Consider the following 8,077-nt stretch of genomic DNA (forward strand, 5'->3'; position numbering starts at 1 on the left):
GCAGTCTATAAATCCGGAGCCAAGTTTTCATCGTCTTATGAAATACGATCTTCTCATACTTGGCCTTTCTCTCTTCAACTATGGCTTTATGTAACTCTGCAACCGGATCTGCTTCCATTGGACCTCTTGATGAACTTGCTCCTGACATCTCTTTTATGTTTTTATCTACTAATTTTTATTTTGCAATTTTGTGCCTTGATCTAAAGGAACTAGGACGCTTTTATAGATAAACATGCTAGCAGGTGAAGAGTCAGAAGACCGTTTGTCTTCTAGCCCTCTATCTTGTCACGCGTCTGAGTATTTTACAGATATATATTCCTTTATCTTTGTCATGCACTTTTTCATAATGATGAGAGATATTTATGACGCGCCTGATAACCTTTGAGTATCACCTGGTACAAAAATTTTTCTGACCTCTGGTCGATGGACATCTTTGGAAAGCAGTGATGTTATCTTAATGGATGTCATTAACATTATTCATTATCATATTAACAGGCATATATGGGAATTAAAGTGTTGCCTATTTTTCAAAAAAAATAAATTAGGCGCTTATATTTTCTTAAACTTACAGTTACCTACCATGCCCTTTTTCAAATACTTATGTTTGGACTAGCATGATTAGGAGACATTCATTGAACACAAACAACAAAACATGAAAGGACATTTAATTCATAAACGATTAGTTTTTTTAATTACATTAGAGATCTCCCTCTCAACCACAACCTTCCACAGGTTCATCCAGGTGATGGGTCCACTGATGGCTATTCTTTCATACTCATTAGATGTGGAGATCTTCTTTAGTTCCCTATGCTCCGATAAGAGAATCAGGTGCAGAACACCCTCAGGCTTGAATATGTTCTCAGTGCTAGTGGTTCCTAGCCACTACTTGTATCTTCTCTCTTTGGCCACCAGCTTCCTGGTGGCAGTTGGAGTGCGAAGGGGAAAGCAGTTTCCTTGAACTTCCGCAGTCTGTAAATCCGGAGCCAAGTTTTCATCGTCTTATGAAATACGATCTTCTCATACTTGGCCTTTCTCTCTTCAACTATGGCTTTATGTAACTCTGCAACCGGATCTGCTTCCATTGGACCTCTTGATGAACTTGCTCCTGACATCTCTTTCATGTTTTTATCTACTAATTTTTATTTTGCAATTTTGTGCCTTGATCTAAAGGAACTAGGACGCTTTTATAGATAAACAAGCTAGCAGGTGAAGAGTCAGAAGACCGTTTGTCTTCTAGCCCTCTATCTTGTCACGCGTTTGAGTATTTTACAGATATATATTCCTTTATCTTTGTCATGCACTTTTTCATAATGATGAGAGATATTTATGACGCGCCTGATAACCTTTGAGTATCACCTGGTACAAAAATTTTTCTGACCTCTGGTCGATGGACATCTTTGGAAAGCAGTGATGTTATCTTAATGAATGTCATTAACATTATTCATTATCATATTAACAGGCATATATGGAAATTAAAGTGTTGCCTATTTTTCAAAAAAAAAAAATTAGGCGCTTATATTTTCTTAAACTTACAGTTACCTACCATGCCCTTTTTCAAATATTTTCAAATTTCAAAAACCGTAACCCGATTCCCATTTTATGGTGATTAAAAGTAAAACAAGATTAAGAGTTATATATATATATATATATATATATATATATATATATATATATATATATATATATATATATCAGTGCCATAATCTGATTAGGCCTTTCAATGTCGTAGAACAGATGTCTCAGACCTCAGTGGACAATGCCCACTCGCAGGGGAGGATCCAATAATTTTATCAAGGGGGCATTCGGGGAGAACAAAAGATCACAAATAGCAAATAACAAATGAATTAGAGAAGAAAAATTTACACAAATAAGAAGCAAAAATCACAAGAAATTGCTTCTGCGTTATACTCGTCTAAGTTAGGTAGCAGCTCGTCCAACGGGGTTCCAACAGATTTCTACAACTTGTTCTAGGACATTTTTCGGTAATAGTAAGTGAGATTTTTGTTTTAAATTTTATATTTTAGTTCAAACCCGGCCAACATGTATATATATTATCAATTATGTGTTTAAAGTATGAAGTTTGAATTTTGTGTGATATGGTAAAAAAAAAAAAAAACTGACCATTGAAAACGTGCAAGTCATAAGATCAAAAACGTAATTTTCTTTAAAAACATGGGTAATATAATAGATAAATTTTAAAATTTTATATCTAAATAAATTACAAATCATAACCAAAAATAATAATAAATCAGATTCCACAACATTATGTGAAGTATGAGGGTTTTGCTTACACAACAAAAATAAATAAATACATAAAGAGAATTTACATACCATCATCTATCCAGCTCATTGAGTACTACTTCCCATCTCATATATCAAGAGGCCAGTCACAAATTGAAATAAATTAAACAGATTTTTTTTTTTAAAAAAAACAAAGTCGTTTACGCAGATTGGTTACTTTAATTGTAGTCAACATGGAAATCTCTATCAACATAAAATTTTTTATTAATCATTTGCACCTCTTAATAATATTTCATTGAAAAGTTCAGAATATATATATATAACTCAAAAACGAAATACGTACACCGACTACTGAATAGTCCATAACCATACATATTATCACAATAGTTTTGGAAAGTATATAAGCAGATTTCAGAATCATTTAAAGCATAAAATTAGTGAACAAGGTAATAAGTATATCTGTAGATTATCATATTGTGTTGTATAAAATAAAAAATAAAATAATTAAATGCAATAATTTAATCAATGTAAAATTTTCATACAATCCAATAAAAAATGGAAGTTGGAACTTCAAGGTTGAGATGTAAATCATATATTATGTATTAACTAAATTCATTAATTTTCTCTTCTTTTTACATGACAAATTAGTTCATGTTTTAGAAGCATTCAAACTTATATTGCTTTGGAAATTATACAAGTAGAATAGCAACCCATTCTAAATGTATTATTTAATTAAATTAAGTTAAGAACGCGTTATCTTCTGTAAGAAGTCATTTTATATTCTTTTTTATTAGAATATTAATATTAGATATCTAAGCATGGATAGTAACGATTCGATCAAAGTAATCTTACAACTTAGCTTCCACTGTGTATTGTTAGACAATGGCTGGAAAAAGTGGAGGACCGGCGATTGGAATCGATTTGGGCACGACTTATTCGTGCGTAGCGGTGTGGCAACTGGATCGTGTTGAGATCATACCGAATGATCAAGGCAACCGGATCACACCTTCTTATGTAGCTTTCAATGAAACCGAACGCCTCATCGGGGATGCGGCCAAGAACATAGTCGCCATGAACCCACTAACACTATTTTTGGTGAGAAAAATTCCAATTTTCTTCGTTAGTTTAATATGTATATTATAGTAATGTACTGTGCTCATAGTTTCAGCTAGAGTACTAATCGATGCTATTATTATATCTAACTTTTTATATGTAAACAAATAAATTGATGTTTTAACATGTAATGGGAATTGTGCATTAATGTACAATATAACTCATTTATGAGCAGATGCAAAGAGGTTGATTGGTCGGAAATTCAGCGACGCTTTGGTCCAGAGTGACACGAAACTCTGGCCTTTCGAGGTCGTTGGTGACGAAAAATGATAAGCCTATGATTGTGGTTACCTACAAAGGGGAAGAGAAACAATTTGTTGCTGAAGAAATTTCTTCCATGGTCCTCACCAAGATGAAGGAGATTGCTGAATCTTTTCTTGGATTCAAAGTGAAAGATGCGGTTATTACTGTACCCGCCTACTTCAACGACTCCCAACGACGGGCGACCAGGGATGCCGGAATCATTTCTGGGTTCAATGTCTTGCGTATCCTTGTTGAACCAACTGCTGCGGCCATTGCCTATGGTCTGGACAGAAAGTCTGCTGGTGAGAAGACTGTGCTTATTTTCGACCTCGGTGGCGGCACTTTTGATGTCTCTCTTCTCACAATGGCCAACAGTACCTTCAAGGTTTAAGTCGACCGCGGGAGACACCCACCTTGGAGGCGAGGATTTCGAACAACCGAATGGTGAACCATTTCGTTCAAGAGTTCAAGAGGAAGCACAAAAAAGACATAAGCAACAACCCTCGAGCGTTGAGAAGGTTGAGGACCGCTTGTGAGAAGGCAAAGAGGAACCTGTCTTCCATGGTGCATACAACCATCGGAATTGATTGTTTGTACGATGGAATCGATTTCGACTCTAAAATAACACGTGCCAAATTCGAGGAGCTCAACAAAGACTTGTTTGAGGACTGCATACGCCATGTCGACAAGTGTTTGAAGGATGCCGAGATAGACAAGGGAAGTATCCACGATGTGGTGGTTGTTGGTGGATCCACTAGAATTCCGAAAGTACAACAACTGCTTCAAGACTTCTTTAATGGTAAGGAATTGTGTAAAAGCATTCACCCCGACGAGGCTGTAGCCTTTGGTGCAGCTGTTCAAGCGGCGATTTTGACTGGCCAGGGCAATCACAAGATTCAAGACCTGGTGTTGTGTGATGTCACCCCTCTGTCTCTTGGTCTAGGCACAAGGGGGGATAAAATTACTTTGGTAGTACCTAGGAATACCGCATTTCCTACTAAGAACAAAGTAGAGACGGTGACCATTCTTGACGACCAAACTAGTGCGCAGTTCCCAGTGTACGAGGGCGAAAGGCCTAGAAGAAGTGACAACATTCTGTTGGGTACGTTTGTTTTGTCCGGCATTCCTCCTGCTCCCAGGGGAACCGAAAAAATTCAACGTGTGCTTCGATATTGATGCTAATGGTATTTTAACTGTGTCCTGCGGAAAATAAAACAAGCAATAGGAAAAATAGTATCACAATCAGCGATTTTTAAGGGAATGTTGTCCAAAACTGAGATCGACAGAATGCTGAAGGAAGCCGAGAGATTTAAGTTAGAGGATGAGGGGCACAAGAAGAAATTCGAGGCGAGGAATTCTCTAGAAAATTATGTCTATGGCGTTAGAGATACTCTCATGACCACAAAACTTGCTTCCAACTTACCAGCTAGCTATGCCAAAAAATTAGAAGACGAGATCAAGTGTGCTATCGAGTGGTTGGATGAACAGAAAATGGCAGAAGCATGTGTGTTTGAGAATAAAAGAGAGGAGTTGCAGAGCATTTGGGATCCTGTTATTACAAAATTTCTACCTTGAGATTTATTGCCATTGATTTGGTTTTATCTTTCTTTGTCTTTGAATTATTACACATTAGCTGAACTCTTTTCAATTGTCTCCTCTGTTTTTTCCCTTTCTTTCTTTCTATTTTCGAGGTTATGTAATTGACTGACATGTATATTTTGAAACGGTGTTACAAGAGCTTTTTTTGTACATGAATAGTGACCAAAACAATCAACATAGTACGCGAGGATAACTATTAACTGATTTGTTGGTTAAAATCTTTACTATATTACAATTTTAGACTTGCTTAAAATACACATGAACATTTCTTTTTCATTAGTGAAATTAATACTTTGATCATGTAACGTCAAATAATTTGTTCAAACAAAAAAAAAATTAATTTGTAAAAAAAAGTTATAATGTTTTGGAATCTTTGTTTTTTTAATATTAAGCATCATTTGTGTCAAAATATTTTAAATATATAAATATGTTAAATTCATATCATACATAATATATTTATTGGATTATGTTACACACACAACATATATAGCTCAAAATCTAGTGTTAATAATACATAATATTTCTAAATAAATTATTTGATGTAGTAATTTAATATTTTTAAATTCTAAAAATTGTAAATTAAAATAGAATTTGATATTTTATTTAATTATTTTTTTGTGTTAAAATTTTAAAATACAGTACATAGGAAACTTCACTATCTATATATCCAATTGATAGCTTAAATGTCGGGCCTCTAACTCATGTGGAATGAGGTCCCCTTCGTGGTCAACCCTTTCAAAGAAAATTGATAGCTTAAATGCCGAAAAGATAAAATTGATAGCTTTAAATTATGCATATTAATGGAAAATTTACAAAAGAAAAGCTCGAGCATTCCCACAATCCTATTCTTTTTCAGTCATGTTCAATATCAAGATGCATAATATGTCTTAGATAGTCTCATATATCTATATTCGTTAGATTAGTCGACTCGATCTACATCTGCAATGGAAAGTAATATTTTTGACATAAAAAAAAATTCATAAGTAAGGTCGGATCAAATATGAGTCTCACAAAATTGATTAATGAGACGGTTGTTAGAAATTTTGGGTTGTTACCCATTTAGAATTAACAAAATATTTGTGATATATGAAATTATTTATCGATTACCAATTAGGGTGCATGCGAAATTAATAAGATGTTCACAAATAATGGTTCAAATTTTATCGAGTGAAAAAATTAGATACAAAAAAATTATATATATATATATATGTAAATGTAATTAAATAAAAAAATGAGTGAGACAAATGAAGCCTCAACAAAAAAGATGTCACTAATACCTCTTCAAATATTAGGTATTCAAATTGAATCGGCATTCAAAATTGAGTTTGAATGGAAACCATTCAGCCGAATAGTTATTGTATTAAAAGAGGTAGTTATGTGTTACATCTAGGGGTGGGAAAATATATCGAAATTTTTGGTATGCAAATTAAGGGGAAGTTATGTATATCGAAATTGAGTTTGAATGGAAACCATTCAGCCGAATAGTTTTGAGAATGTGGCCAGGAGTGCGGGTGCTCAGTTTGGATGGGGCGGCCGCTCATAGAATTCGCATAAAACATGACAAAAATGGCGCGGGCGCTCAAGAAGATGAAGCGGGCGCACAGGGAACTTCGCACAAATCTGCTGGATTGGCATCAGGGAGAGCGCAGGCGCGCTTATTAATCGAGCGGGGCGTGCCTTCCTCTCGGATAAGGACTCAAAATTCCTGAAAAATAATCATCAAAATTATTGAAATTAATTCCATGACACACAAAAATATAACTTAGTAAACTTAAAACAAAATTTTAAATAAATAACAAAAAAAACGAACAAGAATAAGGACGTAAAAATTAAAATTTTTTGGTTGCCTCCAAAAAAGCGCTTGGTTTATAGTCATCAACCCGACTGCGTCTGCACTTTCAATGCTCTTAAAAAGAAAATTTGATTTTTTTGCACAGAAAATAATTTTTCATAGGGTGTGACGTGTCCACGCCTTGTAGAAAATCATTTTCTGAATATTTTTTTCCACACGCAAACAAAAAATAATAAATAAATAATAGAATAATAATAAAAAAATAAAAATAAAATATGTTGGGTTGCCTCCCAAAAGCGCAATTGTTTAGCGTCGTTATGCTCGACTCCATGTTTCCTTGTTGCTCATGGTGGTTCATAAATGGTTCCTTTGTCCACCTTCACCCATTTGAGTATTTTCATAACAAATTTCAGTATATGCTTGTTCTGCTTGAATTTCTTGGAAATCCTCAGCTCTTGATAACTTTCTCCCTTTTCCATGTGTATTTGTTTAGGTCGATCTGGAGGAAGTTTTTGCTAAATTTTAGATGCCTGCAAATCACAGAGAAAAAATATAGTATTAGAATTTTTAGCAGGTCTTGCAACATTTTCCTCTAAATTATTCTCTTCCACAAATTTCATATTTTCTTGTGACAAGTGATCAGTGATATCAAGAGCATTAATAGTACTTTCACAATTAGGATATTTCATGGTGTCATAAATATTAAATTTAACAATCTCACCATCAAATTTCATAGTAAGAGTACCATTATTAACATCAATGATAGATCATGAAGTTTTTAAAAATGTCTTCCTAGCAAAATTGGAATATTTAGATAACTGTTTTTCATGTCAATCACATAAAAATCAGCATGAAAAACCAAATTATCAACTTTCACAAGAACATCTTCAATTACACCCTGGGATAAATAGTGGACCTATCAGCCATCTGAAATCACAATTGCAGTTTTATTCAGGGGTCCAAGTTTCAAATAATTATAAACAGAAAAAGGCATGACTGTTGTCCCTCTTTTCAAGCCGTCCACGCCTGTGCATCACTTCTTCTCTAGAATACGGCCGCTTCGGTCCCTTCTCACTTCCCATCGCCACT

At 34.4% G+C, this 8,077-nt stretch overlaps 1 pseudogene; it reads left to right on the forward strand.

Moving 5' to 3' along the window:
* Positions 1–3,123: 3,123 nt before the first annotated feature.
* Positions 3,124–5,324, forward strand: LOC140867000 (heat shock cognate 70 kDa protein-like; annotated as a pseudogene).
* Positions 5,325–8,077: the final 2,753 nt, after the last annotated feature.

The sequence above is a fragment of the Henckelia pumila genome, chromosome 4, assembly GCF_033568475.1.
Source record: "Henckelia pumila isolate YLH828 chromosome 4, ASM3356847v2, whole genome shotgun sequence".
Lineage (NCBI taxonomy): Eukaryota > Viridiplantae > Streptophyta > Magnoliopsida > Lamiales > Gesneriaceae > Henckelia > Henckelia pumila.